At 36.0% G+C, this 17758-nt stretch overlaps 1 pseudogene; it reads left to right on the top strand.

Annotated features, from left to right (window-relative positions):
* Positions 1 to 11588: 11588 nt before the first annotated feature.
* Positions 11589 to 15063, top strand: LOC122490949 (annotated as a pseudogene).
* The last annotated feature ends 2695 nt before the right edge of the window (positions 15064 to 17758 follow it).

Below are 17758 nucleotides of genomic sequence, written 5' to 3' on the forward strand. Positions count from 1 at the left end.
ATCTTGTTTATGTTTTTATTTTTCCTATTTAAAACAAAATAAGATCTTGTCTGCTGCTTAGTTATGAATTATTTATTTTTTGAAACATTATGGCATTTGATCATGAATTTTTCTCATCTGTTTTACCATTTCTCTACACTATCACTTCATTTTTTTCTCTCCCAGATCTCTTGATCAATATATGTTAATGATTAAAATACCATATTTCATGAAAATTGGTTTTATTTTTTTTAATTTTTTTTGTTGTTGTTGTTGTTCTGGGTATGTTTTTGTCTTTTTTTTTTATGAAATTTATTGACAAATTGGTTTCCATACAACACCCAGTGCTCATCCCAAAAGGTGCCCTCCTCAATACCCATCACCCACCCTCTCCTCCCTCCCACCCCCCATCAACCCTCAGTTTGTTCTCAGTTTTTAACAGTCTCTTATGCTTTGGCTCTCTCCCATTCTAACCTCTTTTTTTTTTTTCCTTCCCCTCCCCCATGGGTTCCTGTTAAGTTTCTCAGGATCCACATAAGAGTGAAACCATATGGTATCGGTCTTTCTCTGTATGGCTTATTTCACTTAGCATCACACTCTCCAGTTCCATCCACGTTGCTACAAAAGGCCATATTTCATTTTTTCTCATTGCCATGTAATATTCCATTGTGTATATAAACCACAATTTCTTTATCCATTCATCAGTTGATGGACATTTAGGCTCTTTCCATAATTTGGCTATTGTTGAGAGTGCTGCGAAAATTGGTTTTAAAAACAGCTATGGAATGTTATATAAAGGAACCCCCCATGGCACAAAAACGGACACTCAGATCAATGAAACAGAATAGGGAACCCAGAAATGGACCCAGAAATATATGGCCAACTAATCTGTGACATAGCAGGAAAGAATATCCAATGGAATAAAGACAGTCTCTTCAGCAAGTGGTGCTGGGAAAACTGGACAGCGACATACAGAAGAATGAACCTGGACCACTTTCTCACACCATACACAAAAATAAACTCAAAATGGATGAAAGACCTAAATGTAAGACAGGAAGCCATCAAAATCCTCAAGGAGAAAGCAAGCAAAAACCTCTTTGACCTTGGCTGCAGCAACTTCTTATTCAACACATCTCCGGAGGCAAGGGAAACAAAAGCAAAAATGAACTATTGGGACCTCATCAAAATAAAAAGCTTCTGCACAGTGAAGGAAACCATCAGCAAAACTAAAAGGCAACCGACAAAATGGGAGAGGATATTTGCAAACGACATATCAGATAAAGGGGTTAGTATCCAAAATCTATAAAGAACTTATCCAACTCAGCACCCAAAAAACAAATAATCCAGTGAAGAAATGGGCAAAAGACGTGAATAGACACTTCTCCAAAGAAGACATCCAGATGGCCAACCGACACATGAAAAAATGCTCAACATCACTCATCATCAGGGAAATACAAATTAAAACCACAATGAGATACCACCTTATACCTGTCAGAATGGGTAACATTAACACCTCAGACAACAATAGATGTTGGCAAGGATGCAGAGAAAGAGGATCTCTTTTGCATTGCTGGTGGGAATGCAAGCTGATGCAGTCACTCTGGAAAACAGTATGGAGGGTCCTCAAAAAATTAAAAATAGAACTACCCTATGACTCAGCAATTGCACTACTAGGTATTTATCCAAGGGATACAGGTGTGCTGTTTTGAAGGGACACATGCACCCCAATGTTGATAGCAGCACTATCAACAATAGCCAAAGTATGGAAAGAGCCCAAATGTCCATCGACAGATGAATAGATAAAGAAGATGTGGTACATATATACAATGGAGTATTACTCAGCAATCAGAAAGAATGAAATCTTGTCATTTGCAACTATGTGGATAGAACTAGAGGGTATTATGCTAAGTGAAATTAGTCAGAGAAAGACAAATATCATATGACTTCACTCATATGAGGACTTTAAGACACAGAACAGATGAACATAAGGGAAGGGAAGCAAAAATAATATAAAAACAGGGAAGGGGCCAAAACATAAGAGACTCTTAAATATGGAGAACAAACAGAGGGTTACTGGAGGGGTTGGTGGAGAGGGGATGGGCTAAATGGGTAACGGGCATTAAGGAATCTACTTCTGAAATCATTGTTGCACTATATGCTAACTAATTTGGATGTAAATTAAAAAAAATAAAATGAAAAAAAGATTAAAAATAAAAAAAATTTAAAAAGGAATCCCCCAAAGAACTCATGTAATTACCAAAAAACCAAGAGAAATTATGGATATGTTAATTAGCTTGATTGTAATAATCATTTCACAACATATACATATATCAAACATGTTTTACACCATAAGTATATATAAGTTTTGTCAATTGTACCTCAGTGAAGCTAGAAAAATACTGGCTTAGTTGCTATGAAAGTTTACTAATTTGGCAACTGTAATTCTGAGATGAAACTATGTTCGTACTTTTAAACAATAATAAATTGCTTGCTTAAGATTTATCTATTTTACCTAGGAAATAATTCTACAAGTATGATACCTTAAATGGGTACTTTGTTACCAAAATCCAGGAAATGGATTTTGTGTACTTTTCAATATGCCCATTTAAAACATTTAGTGGAATTATTTGCTTATCGATTTACTGATTTAACCAGAAGTTTGTATCTGTGGCATGTTATACGATCAGGTGCTCATGTTCATTTTTTAAAGATAGACACATCATTAGCAAGTATCAGCATAAGGTCAATAGCTGGAAATACTGGTTCATTAACTTTATTGATACTGTGTCAGTGGAATTCATGTGATTAATTTTAGTTTAGTCCATGAATTTTTATTTATTTATAACTTTTCCTTTTTTTGTCTTCTACCCTAGCCTACACTCAAGAAAGCATTACCTTATATTTTCCTATAACACTATAATATTTAATTTTATATTTTTCTTGAATCCACCTAAAATTTATATTTGTGAAAAGTCTGAGGTGAGAGCTAACTTATTTGTCCAAATATTCAACTAATTTTCCAAGACCATTTATGAATAATGTTTCTTTTCTTCCCTGATATTAAGTGCCATCTTTTCCAAATACTTAATCATGGGCCTCTTTCTGAATGTTGTATTTAGTTTTATGGGTTTCATTGTCTATTCTTACAGAAATACCATAGTACTTTTAAAGTATATTTGACATTTGGTAGGTAGGACAGATTCTCCTTATTGTTCATCTTCAAATTCCTACAGATTTATCTTTTATATGAAATGTAGAATCAGTCGACAAAATTCTATTAAATCCTAATGGATATTGAGTTTACTATTTTTACATTGCATCGACTTTTTGTATTAATTAAGAAAAACTATGGTGAGACTTACCATCAATGAAGATGTTACACCTATTTATTCAGGAATTCTTGTGCCATTTCGTATATTTTTATAATTTTCTCTTTAGAAGTCAAAATCCTTTCTTTTCAGTTTTTAAATTTCTATTCTATTCTATCTCTAAATATATTTCTTTTTCATTCTGATATTTTATTTAATCCTTCTCTTACTTATTTTCCCTGAGTCACTCTTATCTAACATTTTTTGTTATTATCCTAAATATTTTCATGTAATTCAGTTTTAGTTTTGTTGGTCATGTTTGAATTTTTAATTTTATAAATTTTAGTATATTTTTACATTTTGTTTTCTGAGAATTTACTCGGAAAATTTTCTACTATCATAAGTTGAATACTCGTGTTTCTAATGAAGTATATCCCTAAGCACTTTACATTTGTTGTTATCACTGTGGAAGTGATTTTCTGTCTTCTATTGGCAGGATTTAGAAAAACTATTGATATTTTATACGTTGTACTTTAATCCTAAAGTGCTAAACCCACTTTGTTGGTTTTATTATAAATATAGTGGCTTTCCCCTCTCACATATATTAATAATATATACAAAATTATCTTTCCAGTTTCACTTCTTTTCTTATTTATTTTATTTATTTCTTATTCTTATTTTATTGCATTGCCTAAAACCTCAAGTATAGTGATAGATAGTAATAGCGATAGCAGAAATTACAGTTCTGTTTCTGACTTTAGTAGGAAAGTGTAGAATGTTTTCCATTAGCTGTTTCAAGCATTATATACATCTTGGACTTCCAATAAACATGCAGTGTTAGAATAAGAGAATTTTATTATCTTCCTAGTTTGCCAGATTTTTAATCTGTTTTTTGATTTGTTTTACTTGAATGGTTATTGAGTTTTATACTTGTTTTTTGCGTTAATAGTGATTATAACTTGTATGCATAAAATACTTTTCTTAATTTTTACTTTTGGGGCTTTCTTCCTTGACTTGATATGTGGTCATTCTTTGTAAATACTGTATGTGCATTTCAATTTAATGTGTATTGCATTTGGAATGCAGTAGTGTTTACTTTTTATGTTACTTAAATCGTCCTTTTGTCTTGTAAATATTGGTCTATTTTATCTACTAGTTTCTGGAAAAAGTACGCTGAATTTCCCATGATGGTTGTAAGAGTGTTAATTTCCCCTTTTGTTAGGTTCAAAAAGTTTCACAGTTTTTAAATCATTTTCTTGGGCGGATCATTTCTTTTCCAGCATGAAATATCCCACTTTGTATTTTCTGGTGATCCTAACCTTAAATTTTAGTTTTCTGACATTAATGATACTACATTATTTTATGTATATTTAAAAAGCAAAACTCCATTCAGTAAATCAATTCCATGAGACGCATTACCAGTATAGTACTTAGACTTCAGAAAATGTAGCTGATGACTGATTATACATGAACGGATGTAAAAAAAAAGATATAAAAATATGATAAGGAGTTGCATTAGTAAAAAATAAAATGATATTTTCAGGAACAAGCAAAGGGAGGCTAATGAGTTTCATTTTGTTGATATTAAGATTGTGGCAAAGATATTTCTTTAAAATTTTTTTTAATGTTTTATTTATTTTTGAGAGACAGAGGGAGACAGAATGCAAGCAGAAGAGAGAGAAGAGAAGAAGAGAGAGGGGGAGACACAGAATCTGAAGCAGGCTCCAGGCTCTGAGCTGTCAGTACAGAGCCCAATGTGGGGCTCGAACCCATGAACCGTGAGATCATGATCTAAACTGAAGCTGGACGCTCAACTGACTGAGCGTCCCAGGTGCCCCTGGCAAAGATATTTCTATTATGCCTTTGCAAATGGAGTTTTAGAATTCAAGTTCACCCTGATAAAATGCTCAAAATAATTTTTGAATTTTTTTCAAGAATTTAGTTATCATCCAGGAATTCAACAATCCATCTTTCCCTCCCCTCACCTTTACTTCTCTAGCATTTAAATAAAGTGTCTGGGATATAGTAAGACCTCAATCAAGGCATGTTAACTTGAACTGGGAGGGAGGCAGCTTTCTGATTCATACCTAGCATTAATAGTACTACTTTTCTTCATAATATATCCCTGCTCTACTTGGCTTAAGCAACACAGGAAGAAGGGAAATTTACTAAAAGTTTTTCATGGTCTTCAGTGAAGCAGCTTTCCTAGTTTTTAATGCAACAAAGAGGTCTAAGAGAGAATGTAGAGGGAGATAAAGCAGGAACAGAAACCAGATGGCAGTATGTAAGAGACTACAAAAAGAAAACATACGCTTTGGATATAAAATCTTTCAAATAATTTTGTCAGCAAATAATTCTTGTCTTTCCAATAAATTTGTCAGCAAATAATTCTATCAGCAGGGGGAAGGTAGCTATTGGGAGCCATAGGTCAAGTGACATTTGTTTTCAAGGAAAATAGAGAGTGGGAGGAATAGTGCTGAACATAAACTACAGAGTTAGAAATTGAAAGCATAGGGACAGAACTTGAAAATACATAAATGGAAGGATGATTTAAATAGCGCTCAGAAGAGCAGAAAGCCAAGGATTAAATCCTGGGATGGGGAATACGAAGGTCCCTTCAAGGTGATAGAGGAAAAACAGTGAGGTGTGTGGGCAACTAAGAGCTTAAATACCCATGAGGTCAGAAACCTCTGGCGTTCTCGTCATCAGGGAAAACAAAAATGATTTGATATGTGTTGTAAGCAGATGTAATTCCCAGGGTCAAACAAAATTCTAAGTCTTCCACTTCCCTTTCTTTATTCCTTTTCAACTTAGAATCCCCACACACAACCCTTACTCACATCCTCCATGCCCTGATAGTGATTCGCTCATATGGAGGTCTGTATTTCATCTCCTCATGCATCTGAGTCAACTTTCAGACAAGGAGGGCCCCTCAGCACAGACTAGGCTACAGTACAGTGTTTTGGAGTCTAGGCCAAGATCAGGGAAGAGGCCAGGCTATAGAGATTGAAGCCAATCAAATGAGAGGAAACTTACAGGGGAGTAATTTACAGCCAAGTCACAGACTGGCCAACTCAGTCACTGTTCAGAAGAAGCCATACAAAGAGAATTAAAAAGCCAGGAGAAGAGAGGGAGAGTCTTTAAACGTGGGGGACTAAAGAAAGACTCTGAGTGTAAAAAGGACTAGTTGCTTTTTAAAGGGCACTTCAGGCCTACAGCATGTGCATGTAAGGAGTTGCTAAAAGCTTAGACTCTGACCTGTTTCCCTACTGTGTTTTTTGCTCCAAAACTGTCTGCTCAACCCTGATCCTCCCCACTTATCTCAGCTTTGTATTGGGGGGGGGGGGGACAAGGAATGTCTAATTAAAATGTGTAATAGACAGCCTCCATAAGTAATAATTTGTAAGCTTAAAAGGATTTTTGTGTTTTGTTTTGTTTTCCAAACCCAGATGACTGTCTAATCAGCAGAATGTGTTGGAGGAAGTGAGCAAAACCCTGGCCTGAATGTTGGTAAATTGGACCAGTTAACTTGTGGCTTCAATTTAACTATGTTTGAATCAGAAATCTGTATTTTATTAGTCCAGGCCTTTTCTAATTTTGCATTTTCTTTATTTTCCTTTACTTTCTCCTTAGTTCTCAGTAAATTTATTTTCAGATTTTAGCTTTGTTAAGCAAGGAGCAAGATGGGAAGTGAGTTTTTTGTCCACTTTTGGGTCTTGCAGCAAGTAGACAACCTGGTGTCCCTTGAGGCTGAAATAAAGCCAAAAGAGAACCAAGAGGGAGGTGTAAATCCTGGGAAGAGAAAAATCATTCATACAGCCATGGTTTTTGTCTGTGATGATCTCTGTCTTAATCTACTCCGGCTGCTATAAAAGAATACCATATACTGGGTGCCTTATAAACAATAGAAACTTATTTCTCATATCTCAAAGTTCTGGAGGCTGGGAAGATGAAGGCACCGGAATATTTGCTGGTGAGGTTCTGCTTCCTGGTCCATATATGGTTGTCTTTTCTTTTTTTTCTTCTTCTTTTTTTTTAATGTTTATATGTTTATTTACTTATTTTAGAGAGAGAGAAAGAGAGAGAGAGAGAGAATGCGCACAAGTTGGGCAGTGGCAGAGAGAGGGGAGACAGCATCTGAAGTAGGCTCCAGGCTTCCACTTGTCAGTGCCGAGCCTGACATGGGGCTCAAACCCGTGAACTGTGAGATGATGACCTGAGCCAAAGCTGGATGCTTAACTGACTGATCCACCCAGTCGCTCCTATATATGGTTGTCTTTTCAATGTCTGTGTCCATGCGTGGTGGCAAGGGATCTCTCTGGGGTCTCTTTTTAATAAAACATTAATTCCTTTCATGAGAACTCCACCCTCATGATCTAATCACCTCCCAGAGGCCCCACCTCCAAATACTATCACATTGTGTGTTAGGTTTCAACATACCAAGTTTTGGGGGACACAGTCTATAGCAATCTTCCATGTAGACTTTTCTTTTTTATTCCACAGAATTTTTCTGTATTTATTTCTAAAATCTAGCTTTTTGTAATACTATTTTAAGAACCTGGCTGCATAGTCTTACTAAAATAGTTTTCAAGATAGGAGGCAAAATCTACATATTTATCAAGCTCTTCCCATGATGCTTAAACTTCCAGCAAGGCACACTCTACATGACAGTGAAGTAAAACTCTGAACAAGTCCTATTTTGTTTTTGTGCTTTCATTAAACTATTTGAGAATTGAAAAGGATTCAACTTGAAGAACATGACTTCAGTTATTTCATGAGGGCTAGGAATTTCCCAAACGAAAAAAATCTCCCCAACTGTTATATCACCGATGAAGTTTTCAACAGTTGATTTTTTTCTTCCATATTAATTTTCCTAATGTTCTTCCAGATGATAAAGAAAAGGAACCATACTAAGTTCAAACAGTATGTAACTTCCATGTTGCTACAAAGGACCATATTTCATTCTTTCTCATTGCCACGTAGTACTCCATTGTGTATATAAACCACAATTTCTTTATCCATTCATCAGTTGATGGACATTTAGGCTTTTTCCACAATTTGGCTATTGTTGAGAGTGCTGCTATAAACATTGGGGTACAAGTGCCCCTATGCATCAGTACTCCTGTATCCCTTGGGTAAATTCCTAGCAGTGCTACTGCTGGGTCATAGGGTAGGTCTATTTTTAATTTTTTGAGGAACCTTTGTTCCTGGAGATGGAACTGGAGAGTGGATGGAACTGGAGAGTGTTATGCTAAGTGAAATAAGCCATACAGAGAAAGACAGATACCATATGTTTTCACTCTTATGTGGATCCTGAGAAACTTAACAGAAACCCATGGGGGAGGGGAAGGAAAAAAAAGAAAAAAAAGAGGTTAGAGTGGGAGAGAGAGCCAAAGCTTAAGAGACTCTTAAAAACTGAGAACAAACTGAGGGTTGATGGGGGGTGGGAGGGAGGGAAGGGTAGGTGATGGGCATTGAAGAGGGCATCTTTTGGGATGAGCACTGGGTATTGTATGGAAACTAATTTGACAATAAATTTCATATAATATAAAAAAAACCCAGTATGTAACTTAATTATCCAGTTAGCTATCTGCCATGACATATGGGGCATAGGACATCTGAGATTACAACGCTTAGAAAATAGTGAAAGTTCACCAAATAGTTATCTGCTGACTGACAAGAAGAGAAACATTTTATAAGGAGGAAGAGATGAAATTGAGTTATGTGGTCACTAAAAACAAACCACTTATAATTTGACTTTGACCTTCCCAGAAATATTTCAATGTGTGGCCTCTTAGTAGCTTCATGACGTATGATTCTACCTCCTATTACATTTTTTAAAGTATAATTTTTTATAATTTTTTAAATGTTTATTCGTTTTTGAGAGAGACAGAGCATGAATGGGGGAGGGGCCAAGGGAGAGAGGGAGACACAGAACTCGAAGCAAGCTCCAGGCTCTGAGCTGTCAGCACAGAACCCAATGCGGGGCTTGAACTCATGAACTGTGAGATCGTGATCTGAGCCAAAATGGGATGCTTAACCAACTGAGCCACCCAGGCGCCCCTGAAGTATAATTTTTATTCAGGGAAAAACACTCATCTTAAATGTAGAGTAAATGACAAATGCATATGCTTGTATTATCCTCATCCCTATCAAGGTGGAATATTTTCAGCATCCTAGGAACTGTCTTCCTTTTCTTTCTGAGTCAATTAAACCCTCAGAGGCAACTATAGTCTAATTTTTATCGTGACATTAGTTTTGTCTGTTATAAAAATTCACGTAAATGGGAAAAGATTTTGGAATCATCCAAGTTCTTAGGTCATTCTTTTTATTACTGAGTAGTATTCCATTGTATGAATATGCTATTTATTTATTTTGCTAATGATGAGTATCTGTATTGTTTCTAGCTTTGAGCTATTATGAATAAAACCATTATGAATATTTTTAAAGAAACATTTTGTTTGACATACATTTCAGTTTACTTGGTCAAATACCAATGAGTGGGATTGCTAAATTAAAGGACAAATCTAGGTTTAACTTTGTAAGAACTAGCCATTTTTCCACCAGCAATGTCTGAGAATTTTGGTTGCTCCAAAATGTCAGTATTTTAGGTTATCAAACATTTTAACCATTTTAACCATTCTAGTTTGTGAAATGACATCTCATTGTATTTTGAATTTTCATTTCCTTGATGACTTATGGTTCAGAGCACTTTATAATGTATTTATTTGCCTTTTGTATATCTTCCTTATTTTCCTTTGTATGGTGTTTATTCAAGTCTTATGCCCATTTAAAATTTTTTGGTTTTTTTATTGTTGTTAATTAATTATAAGAGATCTTTATATATCCTGGATATAATTTCTTTACAAGTGTTCTGAATATCTTTCCCAGGCTGTGGCTTGCCTTTTCTTTTTTTTACCAGGTGTTTTTAGATGAGCAACTGTTTCGATTTTGATGGAATCCAATTTATCTTTTGTTTCATGCATTTTATGTTCTAGCTAAGAAACTTAAAGGGCTTAGAGAAATTTTCCAACAATTTTTTCTCTAAGTTTTATAATTTTGGTGTGTATTTTTAGATCTACAACCCATCTCCAATTATCTTTTTTGAATGTAGTAAAATAGTGGTATGGGGGTCAATGTCCTCTTTTCCTTAGGAATGTTGCCTATTTTAGCATTTTTTGTCAGGAAGATTTTTATTCTTCACTATATTGCATTTAAAGTCTTTGTAGAAAATTCATTAATTGAGTATATATTAGGTCTATTTCTAAGTCTTTTTAGTTTTATTGAATGTATTTTTTTCATCCTTACCCCAATCTACATTATCTTGATTAATGCACCTTATTCTAAATCTTAAAGTCACATAATATAAATCCTCCAATGTCGTCTTTGTCAAGATTGTTTTAGACCATTTGGATACACATGTTTACCTACACAATTTAGAATCACTTTCCCAGATTCTACCAAAAAATTGCAAAAAAATTTCATGGAATCACACTGAATCCAAAGGACACTATGGGACATCTTAGCAATATTGACCCTTGCAATATATTAATTAAATATATTTTTCACTTATTTAGATAGTTCTTAATTTCTTTTCATCAGTGATTTTGCAATTTTCTGTGTATAGGAGGTACAGATCCAACTCTGAGACAGATTAACTTGCAGAAAGCTTACTGTAGAGTGTTCTCTTGCAGTAAATACCTACCTATGGTGAAAGTACTGGAAGTGAGATTGATTATTAAGAGAAGTTGGGTGAAAAGGCATCAGCTCATCTGATGGGAATATCAAAGTCTGGGACAGACCTTCAAAGTTGTTCTGAACTGGAGCAAAGTGGCCAGATGTTTATGGCCCTGAATCAATCAGTTGTTGGTCTCAGGTTGCACCAGGAGGAGATGTAGCCTTGGATGAATTTGCTCTCTCTAGCTAAGAGCAGTGTGCAGAGAGGACTCACATATGACAGCTATCTGCTACCAACACTTCCAGCAGCTAGGAGCATAATTCATTCCTTCAGTACTAAAGGGCTGGTATGCTGGGTTGCACAGGACTGCATCTATATTTCACTATATTTCATCATCCATGCCACTTAAATCCACTTGCTTCATGAAATTTCTGGGAACAGATCTATCAGGACTCCTATGGGCCTTATTTCCCAGAGGAAATATGTTGTAGGAAGTTTTGTGCTGAAGCCAACCTCTTGGCCACAACTGCTACTCATCATCTCCATCTTATTCTAGCCATTCAAGATTTTCCTCACCTTTGGCTAGAAAATAAACTCATTTAGAAACTTTACTTACTGGTATGATGAAGAACCTCATATCTGAAGGTACTGAGAGCCTGGTCACGATGCCATTCTTTGCATGTGGCTGCTACACTTATTCACTAACTGGTAAGATTGTGCAAATTGGGCACCAAAACATGTTCAAGTGTGTCCTCTGAGCACTAAACTTGTTCCTCTGTTGTGTAACAGTAGCTCTAGCTCCTTGTGATAATCAAGGACACTACCCCTCAGGTCCATGATTCCTCTGTGTTTCTGCTTTTTTTTTCTGGGCATGAGTTCAGAGTTCTCAGGTAATTGCCAGAGAATAAAATCTATTGAAACTCTTGCTGGTACCAATTAGAACAGCTAACCATTCGGAAAATCAGGATCTGCAAAGACCTTTACTGAGGTCAGTGTTGCAAAGACCTGATGCAGGAGTTAAGAAAAGTGATGATAAGCAGGTAAACACTTTCACTTTTACATCTTGGTTTCTAGACCCATGAGTTCTTTTTTTTTTTTTTTTTTTTCCTGGTTAGAAATTTTAAAAAGTGTACAAGTTTCTTTTTTTTTTATTTTTTATGAAATTTATTGACAAATTGGTTTCCATACAACACCCAGTGCTCATCCCAAAAGGTGCCCTCCTCAATACCCATCACCCACCCTCTCCTCCCTCCCACCCCCCATCAACCCTCAGTTTGTTCTCAGTTTTTAACAGTCTCTTATGCTTTGGCTCTCTCCCATTCTAACCTCTTTTTTTTTTTTTTTTCCTTCCCCTCCCCCATGGGTTCCTGGTAAGTTTCTCAGGATCCACATAAGAGTGAAACCATATGGTATCTGTCTTTCTCTGTATGGCTTATTTCACTTAGCATCACACTCTCCAGTTCCATCCACGTTGCTACAAAAGGCCATATTTCATTTTTTCTCATTGCCACGTAATATTCCATTGTGTATATAAACCACAATTTCTTTATCCATTCATCAGTTGATGGACATTTAGGCTCTTTCCATAATTTGGCTATTGTTGAGAGTGCTGCTATGAACATTGGGGTACAAGTGGCCCTATGCATCAGTACTCCTGTATCCCTTGGATAAATTCCTAGCAGTGCTATTGCTGGGTCATAGGGTAGGTCTATTTTTAATTTTCTGAGGAACCTCCACACTGCTTTCCAGAGCGGCTGCACCACTTTGCATTCCCACCAACAGTGCAAGAGGGTTCCCATTTCTCCACATCCTCTCCAGCATCTATAGTCTCCTGATTTGTTCATTTTGGCCACTCTGACTGGCGTGAGGTGATACCTGAGTGTGGTTTTGATTTGTATTTCCCTGATAAGGAGGGACGCCAAACATCTTTTCATGTGCCTGTTGGCCATCCGGATGTCTTCTTTAGAGAAGTGTCTATTCATGTTTTCTGCCCATTTCTTCACTGGGTTATTTGTTTTTCGGGTGTGGAGTTTGGTGAGCTCTTTATAGATTTTGGAGACTAGCCCTTTGTCCGATATGTCATTTGCGAATATCTTTTCCCATTCCGTTGGTTGCCTTTTAGTTTTGTTGGTTGTTTCTTTTGCTGTGCAGAAGCTTTTTATCTTCATAAGGTCCCAGTAATTCACTTTTGCTTTTAATTCCCTTGCCTTTGGGGATGTGTCGAGTAAGAGATTGCTACGGCTGAGGTCAGAGAGGTCTTTTCCTGCTTTCTCCTCTAAGGTTTTGATGGTTTCTTGTCTCACATTTAGGTCCTTTATCCATTTTGAGTTTATTTTTGTGAATGGTGTGAGAAAGTGGTCTAGTTTCAACCTTCTGCATGTTGCTGTCCAGTTCTCCCAGCACCATTTGTTAAAGAGTCTGTCTTTTTTCCATTGGATGTTCTTTCCTGCTTTGTCAAAGATGAGTTGGCCATATGTTTGTGGGTCTAGTTCTGGGGTTTCTATTCTATTCCATTGGTCTATGTGTCTGTTTTTGTGCCATAGACCCATGATTTCTATTAATTGAAGACATAGCATCATACACTGGTTGCAAATTAAGAGTATATATTGCATCCTTGAAGGCGATGCTCATCCTCACATAATAACATATCTGAGCTTGTGCCTCAGTCACAACTTCAATAAGCCACTCTATTAAAAGGTCAGTCCAGCAGCTTCTGGTGGTGGTATTTGCATTAAGATCAGTGGACTCCATTGTTGTGTGCCCACTACCATACTTCTCATTGTAAAATTAGTCCTTTGGTTTTGCTTGTCCATTGTTTATGCTTGAAGATATAATGCTCTGTAGACATTTGGGTATTGGAGCTAGTTGAGGTTTTATGAAGCAGAAAATATACAGAATATATGTCAATGCTAGTCAAGATGAATCACCACCAGGGTGAAGGGGGTCTAATGTCAAACTGACACTAAGTGGCTCTTTGGTGTTTTCTTCAAATGGTGCCATATTGGGAGTTGAACATTGTTCTGTGTTTCTGACAGATTGGATATATGTTTTTGTTAATTGGAATGTCTAGTCTACTGGCATTTAATATAATTATCAGGACTGGTTTGATTCATCCATTTTGAAGACACGGGGGAGTGGGGGCAGTGGGGTGCTTAATCATCTGATTAAGGGGTGCTGAATCAAGGGGGGGGGTCTGACAAGCCAGCAGCTTGGGGTTCTGCAGCCACAGCCCCAAATGCCAAAGTTGAAGGTGCATGGCACCACGTGCGTGGGGTGGGGTGGGTGGATGGGTCCTGGTCTTTGGCTTCTGGATTTGGACCTGTTTTGGCAACAAACACGTCTCAGCCTGTCAGAAATCAAAAGGTCATTGATTCTTCAGTGTCAGGAGTCTGATGATGCTGATTAAGATTATGGAAGAGATTCAGGCTCTTCCAGCTAAGAAAATTTGACCATCTCTCCAAGAAGCTAAAAGTAACAAGCAGTCTGGAAAGAATTCACAGGAATACAGAGAGGACTCAGAAGAAAAATATGTGAAGACCAAGAAGGATGATTCTCACTCTGCAGAGATCAGTGAAGATGAAAGAGATCCTAAAAATGTGCACCAGCAACAGCAGGCAGCCTCTTAAGCAGCTTCCAGACACAAAGAGATGTTCATGGAAGATGTGAGCAATGGAGAAGAGCAAGAAGAGGAATCAGAGGCACCATTCCAGGAGAAAGATTCAGGCAGCAATGATGATTTCCTAGTGGAAGATGTTGATGATAGTGACTATGGCAGCTCAAAAAAGAAAAAGAAAATGATGGTTAAGATGTCCAAAGCTGAGAGAAAAGAAAAGAAAATTCCCAGACCCAGGCCAAAGGCTACAGTGATGCCAAGCCCTGTGAAAGACAAAAGGAAAAGCAGGTGGCCCCATAGCTTCAAAGGCTTCAAGGGAAAAGATTCCTTCTCTTAAAGAAGAAGTCAAGGAACCAGAAAGCCTTCCAGAAAAGAAATCCTCTGAAGGCCCTCCACTGGAGAAATCTGGGGACAAAGGGTCTGAAGATGAAGCCCGGTCTGGGGAGGATTGAAAAAGTGATGATGGTTTGGGAGGAGATTTTATTTAAAAAAAAGAAAAAAGAGGGAAAAAGAAAGAAAACCTACTTACCATACAACATGTTTTCGGCTATGGCTTCACGCATGGGCTTTCAATGTTTTGTTTTGTTTTGTTTTGTTTTTCCTTTTCTTGAATATAACATTCTCTCTCTCCCTCCCTCTTAAAGAAAATCATTGTATTTTTTGTCTATTGGTTTTCATTATCTTTTTGTCTATTGGTTTTCTCTTTGCCATCACCCCTTTTTCTATTCCTTCCCAATGAAAGCCATGTCAACGTAATCACTGGATTGACTGCTTCATCTTTTTATTTTTAATGGAAGGTATACCACAGTTGTAAAGCAATAAGATTTGAGATGAACGCTACAGAAATTTTGCTTTTTCTGAACGGTAGCAAGTTGAACAGCAATCAAAACACGTAGAAGGATTTTAGTTAAAAATGATTGCTGGACTTAGAAAAAATAAGTTGTCAACTAATACAAGATTATATATCAATATACACAAGTATAGATGTCTAAAAATAATCAGGATGTTGAACTTCCACTGACTGGGCAGTTAGGAGATAAAGCTGAATCCTGAATTGTTACTAAAAGTGTTCATATTTTTTGCCTTGGGAGCAGGGCAGAGAATGGTATTACCTGACCTTGTTTGAGACTGTGGATTTTTGCTTTTGTTTTTTGTTTTTTGTTTTTAATTTCAAGTCACTTGTTATCCCAAAGAGAACTGGAACCAGTCCAGCTACAGTCTTTCGGGGACTTGAAAAAAGAAAAAAAAAAAAAGGTGAGGGCTGCTGAAACTTAAATCACTCAGTTTCCTATTTCACTTTATAATGGTTCATGTTTTTGAATATATATGTATGTATTCTGTTTCTTGGATAAAACTTTACCAAGAATCAGAAAAAAACCCCAAACCTAGAATTTAAATGGCAAGATCTGTACCCCAGAGTGGATTTCTTCGTAACTGACAACGTTTAGATTTTAAGAAAATAAAATACCAATTAATGTGAACCTCAAATACAGACCCTTGAGATTTTCCCTTATAAAGACAGAAAATTGAAATTATTTTATGTTATAAATATGCACTCAGATGACCCCCCCAATAATATAATTATGATTATGGTTGGGTTTAAGTTTTCATCTTGTTATTGGTTTTCTATGTTAGCATTTGGTCTTTCATTTTTTCCCCATTGCTTGGTATCAGGAGTTTGCTGCTTCATTAAGTAAATTGCCTTCTGTTGGATTATTCAAGTACCTTTAGAAATCCACCTATCTCCTATATTATATAACTAACTACACTTCCTTCATTTATCTTTATTTTAAAAACAAGGTACATCTGTAACTTATCACCCTCTGCTTCAAAGTAATGCTCTATCACCTCTTACTTAATGTAAAACATATTGGCAATATACTTTTCCTTACCGCTCTTCTATTTCTGGGCTGTTGTTTCATACAATTTGCTTTTAAATATATTATAAACTTCAAAATATGATGTTGTTACTATTTACTTTAAACAGTGGTCTTTTAAAAATTAAGAAAGTGTAAAAGCATATTTCAAATTAACTATGTATTAAGCATTCCTACTCTTTATTCCTTCACATAAATTGAGTTTCTATAGGCTATCTGTTCCTTCAAAAGAATTCTCTTGAACATTGAATTTTAGTCTGCTGCTAACAAATTCAGCATTTTTTTGACAAAAATGTTTTCATTTTCTCTTTATTTTTGAATATTTTTTGGTGCGATATATTGAATTCCAGATTGACATGTTTTTTTAAATTTGAGCATTTTAAAATGTTGTTTCACTGTCTTCTGAAATGTATAATTTCCTTTTTAAAAAGTCAGTGGTTTCTCTTGTCAGTTTTTGCTGTGTGTCTATAATGTGTCTTTTTTATTTGGCAGTTTTTAAGATTTTTCTGTTTATCATTGAGTTTTAGCCATTTGACAATGATATACCTCAGTGTGCTTTCTTTGCGTTTATGTGAATTGTGGTTCTTTCATACTGCTGGATACGTGGGCTGATATTTTTAAAAACATTTTTACACATATTTACCAGTGCTTGATATTGACCTGTAGATAACTGAGGCTTTGTTTGTTTGTTTGTTTTTATTCTTTTAAAGTTTGTGCTTCAGTTTGCATCATTTTTGTGGACTGTCTTCAATTCATTCTTATTTTCTTCCACAGTGCCCAATCTGTGCTTTTTTTTTTTTTTCATTTCAGACATTGTGTTTTTTAGTTTTAGAACATCTTTTGGATAGTTGTCCTTTCTCTACCAAGATTTTCTCAGATGTTTATTTATTATATCCATTTTGTCCTTTAAATATTTGAACATGCTAATCATAGGTATCAGTGTCTTCCTCATAATTCTGCTCTCTGTGTCATCTCTGTATCTGTGTCTACTGACTGTTCCTCATTTTTCCTGATTTATTCACACGCTTCATATTTTTGTTGGTATACTGGGTACTGTGGATATTATATTGCTGAAATCCAAATTATGTGACCTCTTTTAAGGAATATTAAGTATTCTTCTGGCAAGTGATTAATTTATTCACAGATCAGCTTGATCCTGTAAGGCTTGGGCATATCTGGAATAGCCTATTCCTAAATTTGGTCTTTGTGAAGTCTGAAATAAAAGTTTTCTAGTTTTTAGTGAGGTTTATCTACTCTGCTTAGAACTCTAGTATTCTCAGCACTGAGAAACATCTAGAATTTT

This window comes from Prionailurus bengalensis, chromosome C2 (assembly GCF_016509475.1).
Source record: "Prionailurus bengalensis isolate Pbe53 chromosome C2, Fcat_Pben_1.1_paternal_pri, whole genome shotgun sequence".
In the NCBI taxonomy this organism is placed as follows: domain Eukaryota; kingdom Metazoa; phylum Chordata; class Mammalia; order Carnivora; family Felidae; genus Prionailurus; species Prionailurus bengalensis.